At 54.8% G+C, this 15,567-nt stretch overlaps 1 protein-coding gene across 5 annotated transcripts in view; it reads right to left on the minus strand.

The window, feature by feature from the left end:
* Positions 1–15,567, minus strand: part of EXD3 (exonuclease 3'-5' domain containing 3) — a 226,210-nt gene that overhangs the window by 30,056 nt on the left and 180,587 nt on the right. The window lies entirely within an intron of this gene.

A 15,567-nucleotide genomic window follows, 5' to 3' on the forward strand; every position in this document is an offset into this window, starting at 1 on the left:
GCACATGCAGTCTGGGTCATGCAGAAGCCAAGCTGGAGACCTCTCTGGCTCCATCAGCATCCTCATCAACTCCCCGTGGGCCCTGAAGCCTTTCTGGTCCTCACCTGCCATATCAGGGGTCACTGCCCTGTTCCTCACTGCCCTTGCGGTAATAGCCAGTCAGGGACCCTGGTCACCAGAAGGTCCTGCAGCCTGGCAGAGCTCTGAGACACACAGGGCCAGGGCTGGAGGATAAAACTTTTTGAGCTCCGCTTGAGCTGCTGGGGTGAGCAGACTCGGGGTTAACCCTGGGAGAGAGCCGAAGGGAGCAGCTGGGTGGGATCTGTGCCTGCTCAGCCCCATTTCATTCATACCTGCAAGGCTGAGGCACTTCAAACAGCCCAGGCCCTTCTCGTATCCAAAAATGATACACAGAAATAAAAAATGGACCCCGGGGAGAAATTTTTTGGAGACGCAGCTTGACATTGGTCTTGGAGACTCAATCTCAAAGCCCAAGGCACATCAAAATCCAAACCTCCAAGTCCTAAAGAAAGTGTGAGTGCCTGTCTGCCAGAGCGCCAGCCTCTGCTGTCACTGCTCTGCAGGAGCCACTGGGGACACACCACTCCAGTGCAGGAGGTTACAGGGACCTCTGGAGCAGAACATCCTCAGCAGCTCAGGGAACACCTGCTTGGCTCAGGCTGACTTTGACTGCCCCTGGCATTCCTGCTCTCACAGCTTCCGTCTCAGGCAAAGGAGAGGTTATTAACTCGCCATGATAAAATTATTAAAGGAGAGATTATTATCCCCTCTACACTCCTCCTTCAACAAACAGCCCCAGAGCCTCCCTCCCTCCATGCAACATCCTGACGGATGCTCAGTGGGTTCTGCCGCTGCTTCGGCATCTCGGTCTGGAACCGGGAGGGGACCCCGGCGCTGCGGGGTCCGGCTCTGCTCTGGCCCTGGGAAAGCCTGGCACTGGCTGCCGCTGTCCCGCTGCGCCGCAGAGATGAGAAGAAAAACAACTCTCGGGGCTTCCCCTCACCTCCGTCCTCGCTCGCCGCGGCCCCGCCGGCGCTTTCATCTCCCGGCCCAGCGGCTCTTTCATCTCCCGCCGAGGTGCGAACCAGGCCCCTCTCGCCGCCCCCTCCCCGCACCGCGCCGGCACCGCCTGAGCCCGAGGCTGCCGCGACCAAATGGCCCCTGCCCTTGGGAGAGGGGTGGTGGGTGAGCTCCGGTCACCTCTACCACCTCTGCAGTCACCAGCAAACTGCTCAGTGCCCCCAAAATTTGGCTGCTTTCAGGTGCCTGCTCTCCCTCCCATCAGCTCAAACTCGGCTCACGTCTGTGAACTCGTGCCCACGCAGAGCCAGCCCGCCGGGCTGGGGCCACGTGTCCCGGCGGGCAGATGTCCCTGCGCCCTGGCATTCCTGACTGTGGGTGACAAGCTGGTTCCCAAAGGAACCATCCCAGCCGCCCTGCCCAGCCTCCAGCCCAGGAGAGAGGGAAGCTTACTGTCATACTGGCAAACAACCAGCAGCTCATGGTCCAGCCACGGTTTATTTCTGGGTTCTGGTATAAAGGTGACCTGTGTCACCACACAGGTCAGGGTGTCAGGGCACGGGGGCACCTCTGTCGAAGGGCAGTGAGTCTTTGTAAAGCAGCAGGGAACAAAGTGCCTGTTGGGTGTGAACTGCAGAGGGAGTACAGTTGGGTAATGGGAATAGCCAGGAGAGCAGGAGAACGAGAGAAATAGAAAAATAGAAAGAAAATTAAGAAGAGAGAGAAAGAGACAAATAGAAAGAAAATTAGGAAGAGAGAGAAAAAGAATAACAAGGGGAAAAAAGGAAAAGGAAAAGGAAAAGGAAAAGGAAAAGGAAAAGGAAAAGGAAAAGGAAAAGGAAAAGGAAAAGGAAAAGGAAAAGGAAAAGGAAAAGGAAAAGGAAAAGGAAGCAACAGGGTCATGTGAAGCATTCTAACTCTGGGACTCCTACAGGAGGCCTGGCCAAGCACTGCCCCACGGCAGTCATGTGCCACTGGTGTTGGCGGCACCTGGGGCAAGCTCTGCCCCAAGCTGTCACTGGGAAACATACACCCACAGATGGCATCCCAGTGGCATTCCCATGGGGAAGGGCCGTGGCCTGGGCTGGGCTCCTGCCAGGCAGTGCCACTGCTGGGAGCAGCGATGGGGCCATCAGTGAGCGCGCCCGGGACAGGCCGTGTGGCGTCAGGACACGTCAGCATCGCCACGGCACAGAACTGCACCCAATCAGCCAGGAATTAACACTAAAGAGTTTTCACACCAGCAAACGGCTTTTCCTCAGAGAGCCAAAGGGATGAGTCATGGGAATGGAGACACTCGTGGGCCAGGGGGCTCAGGACCAAAGGAGGGCTGAGGCGCAGAGTCACCACAGCTCCTGGCACACGGGGCTGTCCCCAGTGAGCGTCACAAGCTCAAACCTGTGGTGCGGGTGGGGTGCTGGGGTAAGGGGAGCCCTGGCAGGTCTGCCCCAGTCCATGCCTGAGCAGTACCCACCTGTGCTGTCTGTGCTGGCTGATGTGTTCCACACAAGGATGGTTAGAAGGGCCGGGAGTTTGCCCCATGCACTCCATGAGTGCCAGTGAGGTAACCCACAGAGCTCCGGTGTTCCAGGCTGCTTTCTGGATGCTCAAATCATAGAACCACAGAATCACAGACTGGTTTGAGTTGGAAGGGAACTTTAAGATCATCCAGTTCCACCCCCTGCTATGGGCAGGGACACCTTCCACTATCCCAAGCCCTGTCCAACCTGCCCTTGAACAATTCCAGGGATGAGGCAGTCACAGTTTCTCTGGGCAACCTCTGCCAGGGCCTCACCACCCTCACAGGGAAGAACTTCTTCCTAATATAAGGAAGCAATTAGCACCTGTTGTTAATTCTTTTCCATAACCGCAGCAACCCAAATTCCATCTAATGCTGCAAAACAGCCATAAAGCTCAGCCCGGCAAAACTCGAGAGTCCATCTTAACACCCTTGATGTTCCCAGCCTGCCTCCCCTGCTGAACCCAAACATCCTGGTGACTTGCCTTTCTCACATTTATTATTTATCCTTCTAACTAATCCCAGACAGATTGACCAAGGGGAATTTTCTCCCCTGGTACACATGCACCAGGGTTTACAGAGCTGTGGAGGGGCACAGGGGCTTAACATCCCACTGATGGAAAGGAGAGGTCTGATCCGCTGGTTTCCCAGGCAAAAGCCTTAAAGATTCCAGTCAGAGAAATGTGCTCTTTTGGGACAACTGGACAATTTCCCTTGGCCCTCTCCCAGCACTGGAATAAAGGAATCAAACTGGCCACCATCAGCACCTCCACAAGTGCCTTCTCCAGCCGTCCCTGTCCTGCCACGGTGGCAGAGGGGAACCCAGGGGGACAGAAGAGGATTGAAGGCTTGGAGGCACTGGTGGGGCACAGGGGGTTCAGGCTGGAGCCGTTCAGTCATCCAGCACTGTTTGTTTTGCTCTGGAAATCCGGATCTTACCTATTTAAATAAATGGGCTGGAGCGTCAGGGCTGTTGTGGAGCACAGGAAACAGCTGTATTGGATTAGGCAGGGCCAAGGTGGGGACTCGGAGAGCTGGGAATAATAAAAATGAGGATAAAATCCTCTCCTGCTGCAGGACTATTTATTTTCTATAGAAAATTCCAACAGCAGGCAGGGATTGGCTGAGTCCCTTCAGCAGGGGGGAGCCATGGTGGGAGAGGCTGGAGATAATGGTGGCCAGGCAGCTCCTCCAAGCACTCCAGAGGAGCTCAGCCTGGCTGGGGGTGGGTGATGCTGCACCATGGGAGGGGTTTGTAGGCAAGTGGGTGGTACTGCTGGAGAATGCAGAAGATGATTGGAGTCAGGCACCCAAAGGGCAGTGGCTGGAAGAAGTAGCCTCACCCAGAGCACCATCCCCTTCCTGGTGCCGGGGAGTTGCCCCTCTGTGCCCATGGAATGTGCCACAGCCACATCCACCAGGACCACACTGCGACACCCAGGACTTGGTTGTCTCAGGCTGTTCCCATCCCAGCTCCCTCCAATCCTGTGGGTCTCTGGACCCACAGGAGAGGAGGAGGAGGAGTAACTGGGCAGGTGGGGTGAGGGACAGAGGAGCCTGGGCAACACAGCTGGGCTTGTGCAAGAGTGATATGTCTGAAAGCATCCCATCTGGTTCGAGCAGGAGAGCATCTCTGTCCCATCCTCATCCTTACAGAATGTGTTGGGTTGGAAGTGGCCTTAAAGACCATTCAGTTCCCTTCCTCCTGCCACAGGCAGGGACTCCTTCCATTATCCCAGGTTGCTCCAAGCCCTGTCCAACCTGGCCTTGAACACTTCCAGGGCTTCCACAGCTTCCACTTTCCACAGCTTCTCTGGGAAACCTGTGCCAGGGCCTCCCCACTCTCACTGTAAAAGAACCTCTTCCTTATGTCTAATATTAATGTCTCCTCTTTTAATTTAAAACCATCACCCCTTGTCCTGTTGCAACAGGCCCTGCTAAAAAGACTCATCCTAGTCCTCATTCCCATTCCAATCCCAATCCTCAGTCTCATTCCCATTCCCATCCTCATCCTTGTTCCCACCTGTGCATGCTCCCAGGCTCACCAGGGACACTGTGGCTTGCCAAGTGCTGACTCAGCAACAGGGTACAGGTGGGCAGCAGCACAGTGGGTCCCTGCCCTCAGACACACACAGGGCCAGGGAGGCATTTTGGGCAAGGCCCCAAAAATGCAGCCAGATGGTGACTTGTTTTTTCCATCCACCAGGAAGGACTCAGACCAGGTGAAAATCCAGCTTCTTGGAAGCTATTCCTGCTTTTTTCACAGCTCTTTCAAAAAACCCCTGGCTGCTGCCCAGCCCTAGCAGAGCCACACTGCCCCTGCAGCTTCTAGACTCCCAAGTGACCTCCATGAATATTTCCAGAGCTGCCTACACAGATTTCCCAGGAAGGGCAATGTGCATCCTCAGCAGCAAAGCAGCCACAGTCCCCCTGTCCCCTTGAGCTGTCCCATTTCTCTGGGGTAATCTCAGCTCACAGAAGAGGCTTCTGTTTTCCTTTCCAGTGTGGCAGAATGCAGCCACAGGACCCTCTGGCAGCACATATTTGTCACTCTCCCCCTTTGCCTCCCTGCTGGACACAAAGCCTGTTGGTGCACATCTATATACACTTGGATATGGCCGTTTATACCATTTGACTTCGGCTCGTTTGAGCTTTTGGGGCCAGCTCTGGAGTGTCCTTCATCCTGGTGATCCCTGCCAAGACCCTGGAGAATGTGGTGATGGAGCCTTTGGCAGCAAAATTGGGCTTCAGAGGAGGAGGGGAGGGCCGGGAGCAAGTCCCATCCTTGGTGCTCAGCTCCTTTTTTGAGCATAGAGGTGGAGGATGAACTGTGCTGAGCCCAGCCAGGACCAATGGGAGGGTTCAAGGTCACCTGCAGCTCCTCGCTGTCAGGTCACGGGGGGGGGGAGGAGGCAGAGGCGGGCTGGAGTGATTTTCCCAGCAGGCTCCCTCCCTGGCACGCCGCCTGTCCCCAGATGCTCTGCTGTGCTGCTCCAGCCCCGGCGCCAGATGCAAAGCAGCTGAGCCTCATTTGGCTGTCCCGGGCAGCCTCACTGCACAAGCCCACAGTGCTCATCGGGGAAATTCCCTGCCTGGCCTCTTCCCGAAAAGAGGCCAGAGCAGGAGCTGGAGCAGGGGTGAGTCAGACCTGTCCCAGGCCCTTCTCCCACCTCTCTTGGGGTCTCCAGGAGGAGAGTAAAACCATCAGGATGAAGGATTCTCAACCCATCGGCAGGTGTGAGGTGCAGCGAGAGTGGATGCCACAGACAGCCCTGGGACTTGCAGGCTGGGCGGCCACCCTCTCAGCCAGCAGACATTTCCCAGCAGGAATTTCTTGGCGGGATCACCCCTCTCTCTGGGAAATTTCCCTGATAATGCCGGGGCTGAGATAAAGAAAAACACTCTCCACATTCCCACCCAGTTGTCTGCTGGAGGATCCATCCCACCTGGCTGTGGCTCTCGCAGCACTACCGGGATAGTTTGCACGGGGAAGGCAGAGCTCTGGCCCCACAGGCAACGCTCAGCTCCCTGGGACCCTGTGGGCATCCCTGCTGGCCTCGGCAGACACGGAGCACGGCTGGGACCACTGGCCCTGCTCTGGGCTGGCTGCTCGGGTTCCCACGTACCGCCTTGACGTCACCCCGAAAGCGCCGCGGTGAAAGGGGGGCCCTCGGGCACCGGACAATAGCGCTTTCCTTCCCCATCAACAGCAGCGAGAGACACGCTGGGCTGACACGGAACTGTGCACAACAAAAGCCAGTGTCCGAACAAATCTTCTCAGGCGCTGGGTCCCCCGGGTGACCCGGGGTTAGCCCGGACTTTTGCTCCCGCCCGGCCCTCCGGAGCAGGAATGTCCCTCCGTGCTGCGCCATGGCTGGTTCCCACGCTTCCAACCTGCTCTCCTATTTATCAGCAACCGGCCCCTAATCCCCTTTGTGAAGGCCCAATTCAAGCTCAGCATAATGTGGAGAAAAGGGAGGGGGTGGGCGGGAGATGAGGGAGGGGAAAACAGTCCCAGAGAATGAAAATCAGACCCCTTACCTTTTCCCCCCCACCCTGACGAAGATTCCCTAGGGACTCTTTAGTCTGTCACCTCCCTGGGCAGTGCCAGGCTACAGCAGAGGACCAAGGCTGAGCCTGCTGGAAGGGGTTCCTGTGGAGGAGGGATGTGGTGGTGGTTAAGGATCACACACACTTAAAAAAATCCACTTGTGTCCCCTCACAGGTTACTTCGGCTTTGACACCCACTGCTCTTTCATGACTACATATTAGCAAATCTTTTTTCGTAGAAACGGTGGTCAAGCCCTGGAACAGGCTGCCCAGGGCAGTGATAGAGTCATTACCCCTGGAAGTGTTCAAAAAACACGTGGATGTGGCACCTGGGAACATGGTTTAGTGGTGAACATGGTGGTGGTCTCAGTTGGACTTGATGATCTGAAAGGTCTTTTCCAACCTTAACAGTTCCATGATTCTGTGATTCTATGACTCTATGACCCTTTCCTGCCACGGCTTCATCCATCACCTCCACGTGCCTGCACTCCCCATGTGTTCCCAACAGGATAGAGGGTGCCTGTGGGGAAACAGGGAACAATTCACTCCTGTTTCAGCCACCTCACCACAGCCTCTCTCTGCTACCACGACCCTCTCTCCTCACAAACTTCCTTGGGGGGAATAACCTGCTGGAATTTCCCCAGTGCTGGGCACAATGCCTTGTGCTGGGCTCCATCCTCCCTGTGGCTGAGCCCCTTGTCCAGCTCCTGTTTGTTTTAGGAGAGGATTCACAAGCCCTTCCCCAGATAACTTTGGAACAAAACAGTTTCCAAAGTCTGCACTACTTACAAATGAGGGGTTTCAAGCTTTTGTCCCAAATCCAATGCTGTTTTCTTTGCAAACGGCAAGGGAAAAACGTAAAAGTAGAAGAGCCAACCCTGAATGCTAATCTTGTTAGGTTAAACTGTTCACTAAACAGATGGAGGTGCAAGGCAATGAGATTTTTGTCTTTCTGAGGAAGGGGTTAGGTTTGGAGGGCACAGAGGTCATTCCGGGCAAACTGGCAGCTTTGCTCTTTGTGTCACAAGACCAGGGAGAAAGTGAAGAGGCAAAAATGCTCCAGGCTGAGCTGGTATGGTGGGGTTTAACCCCCTGTTAATCTGGTGGTCACATGGGATGAAGTCCCCAAGCCTCACTCTCAGTTGCTCAGAGCCAGCACAAGGCCAAGGCACCCCAAAAAGGACACACTGCCAAAGACTCCATTGCTCCAAAGGCCACAGTATCTCAGCATTTCCCATGGAAGATCCTCCAAAGACCCACACTGAGGTTCCTCTTCGGCCCTTCTGAGGAGAACAACAGGGATGGCAGCATTCACTGGGACCCAGGCTGCCTTCACACAAGGATCGTCAGGCTGCCAGGAAGTTTTGTGCCCCGGGTATGAAGGGAAGCAGTGCCCCTAAATCCCTTGGGAGACAGAAACTGCTGCAGACAGAGGGTCTGGACCTGAAACCCCAGCATGGCCCCTCTCGGGCTTGGCCGCAGCACTGCAGAGGCCAGGCAGGGTTAGTGCTGCTGCTGCTGGTTGGGATCAAGAACAAAGTGTCACTGGGGCACCCAGGTTTGGATTAAGCCAAACCACCTTCCTGCTGATGTTGACCCCAAGGTGCAGACGGGGCTGAGGAGGGCACGACGTGGCAGGGCTGCTGTCACCCCCCAACCCTGCATCCCTTCCTGACACTTGCCTTTTGCACTCCCAATGCCAAAAATAACCCTTAGCCTGGCCAGGCTGGGGGTTGGTTTGGGTCTAGCAGGGGACAGCATGCAGGTTGCAGCTGTCCTGCACCCCACAGGTGCCAGCACTGAAGGGGTCTGCCCCAGAGAAGGGCACTGCCACCTAATTGGGACATTAGAATCACAGACTAGTTTAGGTTGGAAGGGACCTTTAAAGTCATCTCGTTTCAACTCCCTGCCATGGGCAGGGACATCTTCCACTATCCCAGCTTGCTCCAAGCCCTGTCCAATCACTCCAGGTTTTCCTCAGCTCTACCAGGGCTGTTGTTATTTTCCTGCAAGTTCCACCAAATCCAGTAAAATCCTTTTCTAGCATTACCTTTGCTGCATCCTGATCTTGTCCCTCTGCCCCTCAATCCAGTCAAGAGATGCTGCCTGGGTGCTCCTGCCAACCTAGGTGCTGGTGCCTGTCTGGCTGTTTTACACCAGCCTGGGAGCTAATTCCAGCCTGGATTGCTAACACCAGCCTGGGTGCCAACTCCAGTTTGGGTGTTTAAGGCCAGTCCAGTGGGTGTTTAAGGCCAACATCAGTGTGGGTGCTAATGCCAGCCTGAGTGCCAGTATCAGCATGGATGGCAATGCCAGCTTGGTGCTCAAGGACAGTGCAGGGTTCTCCTGGGTGCTTCTGCCTTGCCTACATCACTGTGAACCACCTCAGTTCAGTTCCTGCACCCAGTGGAAGGCACAGCTGGCACCCAGCCTATGCCACCGCCACAGGCACAAGTGGCCCCACTTCCTCAGGTACCTGCTGACATCTACCTGAGGACAAATGCTGGGCAAGCAAATCCATCTGCATTTCCACAGAGCCAAGCCTCACCTCTCCTTGAGCTTTCTGTGGGAAGGAGAGGAAAGCCAAGGTCCCTGCAGGGAGCTCCAACCTGCTGGAGGCCCTGGTAGAAATAGAGCCTGGTGTGACTCCATCCTGCTGTCCCTGTGCTCCTCACCAGGCAGAGATGGCAGGGAGTGTGGGCCCCTGTCTGCCAGCCCAGGGCCAAAGGCTCCACTCTGGGCACTGTGCTGTGCTGCAGGGCAGTGTTTGGTCCTACCCCTCCTGCCCTTCCTGCATGTCCTCAGCCTGCCTTTACTCTGGTGCATCCCTGGGCTGTTCTGGAGGGCACCTGAGGTGAAGCAACAACAAAAAGAAAAACACAGAAGTATGAAGAACTGGTCAAAAAAACCCAGTGACACCGCCCGGATCTGACAAACTGGCAGACAGAGAGAAGGAATCACCCTGTGGGCGAAGCCCTCAGGAGTCCACCAGAAACAGGATCTGCTCCCAAACAGCAGCAGAGGATGTGGGATGAGGTCCTGAGTGTGGTCAAGGAGAGGCCAGCTGTGAGAGGTGGGACCACTGTGATGCTGAAGCCGGTGGAATGTGAGGAGATCCCCTCTGGCAGCACATCCAGCATGGACTCAGTGACCTTGGAGGTTGAGGGCAAAGCCAGACAACCACCCAAAGCACTCAAAAGGCTCCAATTTTTAGGCCTGGACCAGAGGACTCAGCACTGCTGCCAAGATACAGGACCACGTCCTGAAGCTGCTGAGACTGGCATGAGACTCCTTGTTTTAAAATAAAGGCTAATGAGAGGGTGCTGGTGGAGCATCCTGGTGGATCCCTGAGTACTGTCAGCATTGGCTGAGCACCACCCAGAACCAGAGCCCAATAAAATCCCATGGGAAGATTCGTTAGGATAGATGAATCCCTGCTCAAGTGGTTGGTTCCAGCTGGCATCCACAGCAGCACAGACAGCAGTGCTGGCAGCTGAGCCCCTGCCGGCCCAGTCCAGCCCAATGCCACCCTGTGAACTAGAGCTGGGGCTTGTTGGAGATGGGCCCCCTCCCCTGCTCAGACCCGACCCCCACCCAGAGGGTTTTGCTGATATCAAACCACAGAGACTGGGCAGCCCCGGAGTCACTGGGAGGAAACGTCAAATAGAATCATGCCAAGAGCAGGATAATGCACTGTCCTGGGTGGGGTGAAGTCCCTCAGCTGCTCCCACCTCCCTCCTCCCTGACCCCCTGCGGGTGAAGCACTTGATTCCTCCCTGTGCTGCAGTGGTGAGCCCAGCTCAGCATCCTCCTGAAATGTGGTGCTGGGTCCCACTGGCACCTGCCCACATGTGTCAGAGGGGGGGCTCTGTGTTCCTCCCCTGGGGGCCACAGTCGCAGTGACCACATGAGGAGCAGGATGGCTGCAGGCAGCTGCTGTCACTGTTGCAACATGACCACGCTCTCAGCAGGCGCTTTCACACCCCGGCCCCGTGTTGCGCCAGCGGTGGACACAGCGTGTTCCAGGCTGGGAATTCACTGCTGTGTGTCCATCTCCCCCAGCATTCAAAACAAACAGGAGATGTGAAAACACACTGTCCAGAAAAATGTGTGAAGATGGAAACAAAAAGATGAAGTGGCTGGAGAGCTCAGAGGCTCAAGTGGGATCCCACAAGGTTGGGACAGTAAATAACAGTCCTGGTGTCCAGGGATTTGCCACCTTGCTGTGTCCCACTGCCCGGGCACTGGGGAGAGACATGGTGGTAGCAGAAACAGCAAAGGGACAGAAGGGGAGAGAGGCAGTGAGACTGCTGCATGGCAGGGGCTCAAACATCTCACACACCCAGCTGGGGGTTTGGCTCTATCAGACCAAGCATCCCGTCTGTGCCAGTCCCCACGCCGAGGGCTGGCACACAGCACCAGCCCTGGAGTGAGCTGCAGTGCCATCCGTTCTGCTGGGGGATGACTGTGGGCGAGAACAGGTGGGAATTCCTGCCGTGGCTGCGACACTGAAACCCTGCCACGAGCAAAAGCCAAACGAACAACGTGCCCCCAGTTCTGCAGGGAGGTTTGCTGGGGGAGTGGGGGAGCGGGCGCTGATGGTGTCCCCACTGCTCCTCCACTGGATGGGCTGGTGAGGGGGGTCTGCCTTTATTCCAAGGTGAGAAATAACCAACTTTCCCCTTCTTTCCCTGTATTGCACTCACAGAAGCAGCCAGGCAGCAGGTGAGGGGAGAAGGGCTTTGCACACGTGGACTCAGCTCTCTGCCTCCTTTCCCTGACTCCCCACCACATCATGCACAGCGGAGACCCCAGGGACAGGACTCAGACTCCTCTGAGTTTGGTGTTGAGCTGCATCCTGCCCTTCCTTGCCCGTGGGGGGCAACACTAGCCAAGGACAATATTTCCTATCAGCATTTAGGGATATCAGGGGATATCAGGGATCAGACCTATTCCTCTCCAAGCTACCAATGCGGCCGAATAGCTCAGACTGAAGCACCAGACACTGCTAAGTGTCCAGGAAGCTGAATAAACCCTCCTGAGATGCAGATCTGCCAGGGGCGGATTCCCTGGGAGCAGGGCCTGTGGTGGGACCATAGAGCTGACATGGTGCTGGCACCTGCCAGCCACTGGGGGTCCCGCTGGTGTACGGGGGCTTCTCTGGGGTGCCCATAGCCCCAAAACACAGGCCCAGCACATGAGTTTCCTGCTCTTCAGTGTCTTCAGCCCTCTATTCCCTATCAAATTAATTTTAGCTGTGTTGTTCCAGCTGTAGGTACTCTGCAACCACGCTGAAGCTGGGTCACATGATCAGGCAGGGAAGGGGAAGTTTCTGCTCTGGGAGAGGCAGGGGCAGCCCAAAGCTCCCTGTTGCCCAAAAGAAATGGTCCAGGACCAGCCAGACCAGCATTCAGGGGCACCACAGGCTCAAGATTTGTGCTGAGCCCATTTCTGAGCCCTATTTCCAGAGTCTCTCTCACTCCATGTGAGTTGTTGGAGGCCTTGGAGATGATGGACTTGAAAGCAACCAAGCATGGTTCCTTCCACACAGTGAACATCCATCTCTCCACTACCTGCAACAAACAGAGCACTAACTTCTCAAAACTAGAAAAAGAGACTACTCTGTCTTTTAAAATTTATTTTTTGTTCTCTGAACATTTTCCCAGAGGAGAAAGGAGAAATGAGGAATCTCCTGTGTCAGACAGCACCATAAATGTCTCCTGCTACTCTGCAAAGTCTGAAAGGAAAATGTCATCGCTCGAGCCCCTGGGGACATCACATGTACCCCAGTACAAAAAACCAGGCCCCAGGCCAAACCTGCTGTCCTGGGAAGCTGTGACACCCAGCTCTGAAAGTCAGGGCTGGAGTCTCCTGAGGACATGAGTAATGGAAAGCTGTTGGCTGAGAATCCTCTGGTTTGGCAGTCTTAAATATAATTCCTACCTGAGCATTCATGTGCTGTGCAAGTGGCACCCAGTGATGTTCCCACCCATCAAGCCTGAAGCAGCCCTGCTGCCCTGCACCCACCACAGCACCTCTGATCCACACAAGCTGTGGCCACAGCAGGAGACTCAAAGCTCACCAGACTCCAGGTACATCTCCAGTGCCTCTAAGGCTGCCATGCTTAGTGCCAGGGTTACCAGATCATCCTTATGATGTGCCAGGGCTCAGCGAGGGTGAAGCTCCCCAGGGGATGGGAGGTGAGAGGGGGTCTCAGGACTGGCCTCACCTCCAGGACCACCCCACTGCCCCAGAGGAGGTGAGAGGGCAGAGCTCTGCCAGGCTCCACCAAGGCCAGCTCATCAGTGTCTAATTACCAGCACAGTGACCATCCAACACACAGCCATGGCCTCTTGCTCAGCCTGCACCTCCCCTGCCTTGGAACACCCTCATAGGGATGGGCTGGGATCAGATCCCCCCGAAGCCTTTCCTTCCCCAGGGAAATGTGAGATATCAAGAGATTTACTGAAACATGGAGGCGGGAAGAGGCTTTCCATCGGATTAAGATGGGGTGACCATCCCATTGCAAACAGACAGATGAAGAGAGGAACACCAGGCAGATCTGAACCAGAGGAGACTGTAAAATAAGGTGAGAAATTTTCACATGCCATGAACCATCCTCATCTGTCATGTAAGGGGAAACTTGCTGGGTGGGAATAACATTTGACTGTCAGCAGGGGAGAGAAATATTGGAAAGAACCTCCTGCAATTAGAAATCACATTGATGACAACCATAAACATTCCAGTAGAGTCAACAAACAAAACACCAAAGCTGGTGGCTCATTCTGCACTGTCCAAACTCCAAACTGCAAAATCTTCCTGAGCAGGAAGAAAATCTCTATTACTGTGTTCCCCACAGCCCCATTATTAACCTCATCCATGCAAAGATAATGGAGATAAAATGGTCCTGGATGACCACCACAGTCCAGGGCAGCCCCTGCCCAAATGAATCAATCTGGACAGCTACTGCTATTGCCAAAGAAAGGCTTTTGCTCCACATTTTATGACTTGCAACAGCTCACAACCTCCTGGATAATATTTCTTTCAGCTCCATCAGTTCCTCATTGACTTTTCCACTTTATCTCTGCGAGGGTATCACATAGGCTTTCGTGCACCAGTGGTCACATGTGATGGTTTTGATTGAGGAAGTCCGAGGGAGCCTGCCAACATCAGGCAAGGCTGTCAGTTTTCCACACAGGGCCAGATCTTCCTCACAGAAGCAGAAAGACCATTTTGGCAAATGCAGACATTTCCCACAGCCCACCTCTGAGAAGCAATTCCCCAGGGTGGATAATGCGACCCTTCCCCAGAAAGTCCACTGTAATTGGAGACCCTCAGGTGAGGCATATTGGGGGCACTTTAAATAGTAATTTTTTAATGAATTTCCTGGCCTTGGCTCCCTGTGAAGGTAATTTTCATCGGGCAGACAGAGTTTCCACAAGCTCTGCAAAGTGGCTGCAGAGGTGAGAGCTCACGGGTGCGATGGAGAAGTGGCTGAGACAGTGACCTGCGTGGGAGTGACACGCTTGATTTCATCCAGCCTACAAAATACTCCCTTCTCCTTCCCGTCAGGCACAACTTCTTATTTTTGATTGTGGAAAAGGGCATTTAAGGGACTTTCTGACTATGGCTGAGAAGTGACAAACAGGAGATTTAACCGCCCTGCAACACTCCCTGGATTTTCTGCTCCGGGTCACTTTTGCTCTGTAAGGTGGTCAGTCCCACACTCTTGCTGCATTTTGCCACCTCCTGAGGGGATGGTGGGGTGACCCCTCCTGGGGACAGCTGTGGGGCACCAGTGTGTGAGGGGTTTCAGCAGCACTCCTGGATGTCCCAGTTCCATCCTAGGTGTCTTGGCAAGAACCAAGAGCAATGCTGAGGACTTTGCTAGATCCCTCCCCACCACGGCAGTGACGTGAGATGGACACAGGGATGGATGCAACTGTCATGTGCTCTTAAGTGCCAGCAAAACCTGCTCCATAAACACGATTGTCAAAGGCAGAAGAGTTAAAAAAAGGAGAAATCACATCTTACACAGTAAAAGACATGAAGCAAAAAGGCAGGGACTGAGCTGAAAAAGCTAGAGCAGAGAAAAGTCCATGGGGACCTTATGCTGATTCCCATAGGAAAGGAGCCAAAAAGCAGAATATCGCACAGGAAGGCAGAGATGCCCATTCAATGTCTCCTCATGTGGGCTGAAGCCAGCAGGCAGTGAAGACGGGTAATGGGAAGGGCTGCAGCCCTCCTTAGAATGATGGAATCATTCTGGTTGGAAAAGCCCTCTGAGGTCATTGAACCCAACTGTTCCCCCAGCACTGCCAAAGCTCACCACTAACCCATGTCCCAAAGTGCCACATCCACACGGCTTTTGAACAAGTCCAGGGATGGTGACTCCACCACTGCCCTGGGCTGCCAGTGCCTGACCACCCTTTCCATGAAGAAAGCTTCAGCTGCTAACCTTGGGCTGCCCAGCCCCTCTTCCTAAGCCCCTAAGGAAGTCCACTAAGCCCCTTCTTTCAACTGACCCTGTTTAGCTCCTACAGGGACATTTGCTGATCCATTCCCTGGCTCCTGCAGCCAGAGGCAGCCACAACCCTTTGCTATGGCCACAATCCCATCAGGTCCCTAAAATCTGGTGGAAGCAAGTTGTCAAGGGGGCAGGGCTGGAAGACATCTCACTGTGACCCCGCTGCCCTGTCCCTGTGGAGGAGATCTCCAGGAGCCCCCATTACACACCACAGAGCAAAAACCCAGCCAGCCCAGAGGCACGAGCCTGTCACTCCTGCTTTTAATCCAGTGCAACAAAATCTCCCCGGGACAGGGTGCAAGGGGGGCTCAAAGTCTCTGCCCAGCTATGACGGGTGGCGGGGGTGCCCACCCCACTCCCCTTGGAGGCCCCCCGGCAGGCAGGCTCCCTCCTGCGATAAGGGCAGAAAACAGCTGAAAACAAACAAACA

Source organism: Pipra filicauda, unplaced genomic scaffold (assembly GCF_003945595.2).
Source record: "Pipra filicauda isolate LSUMZ 115617 unplaced genomic scaffold, ASM394559v2 scaffold500_size419342_pilon, whole genome shotgun sequence".
Classification (NCBI taxonomy): Eukaryota; Metazoa; Chordata; class Aves; order Passeriformes; family Pipridae; genus Pipra; species Pipra filicauda.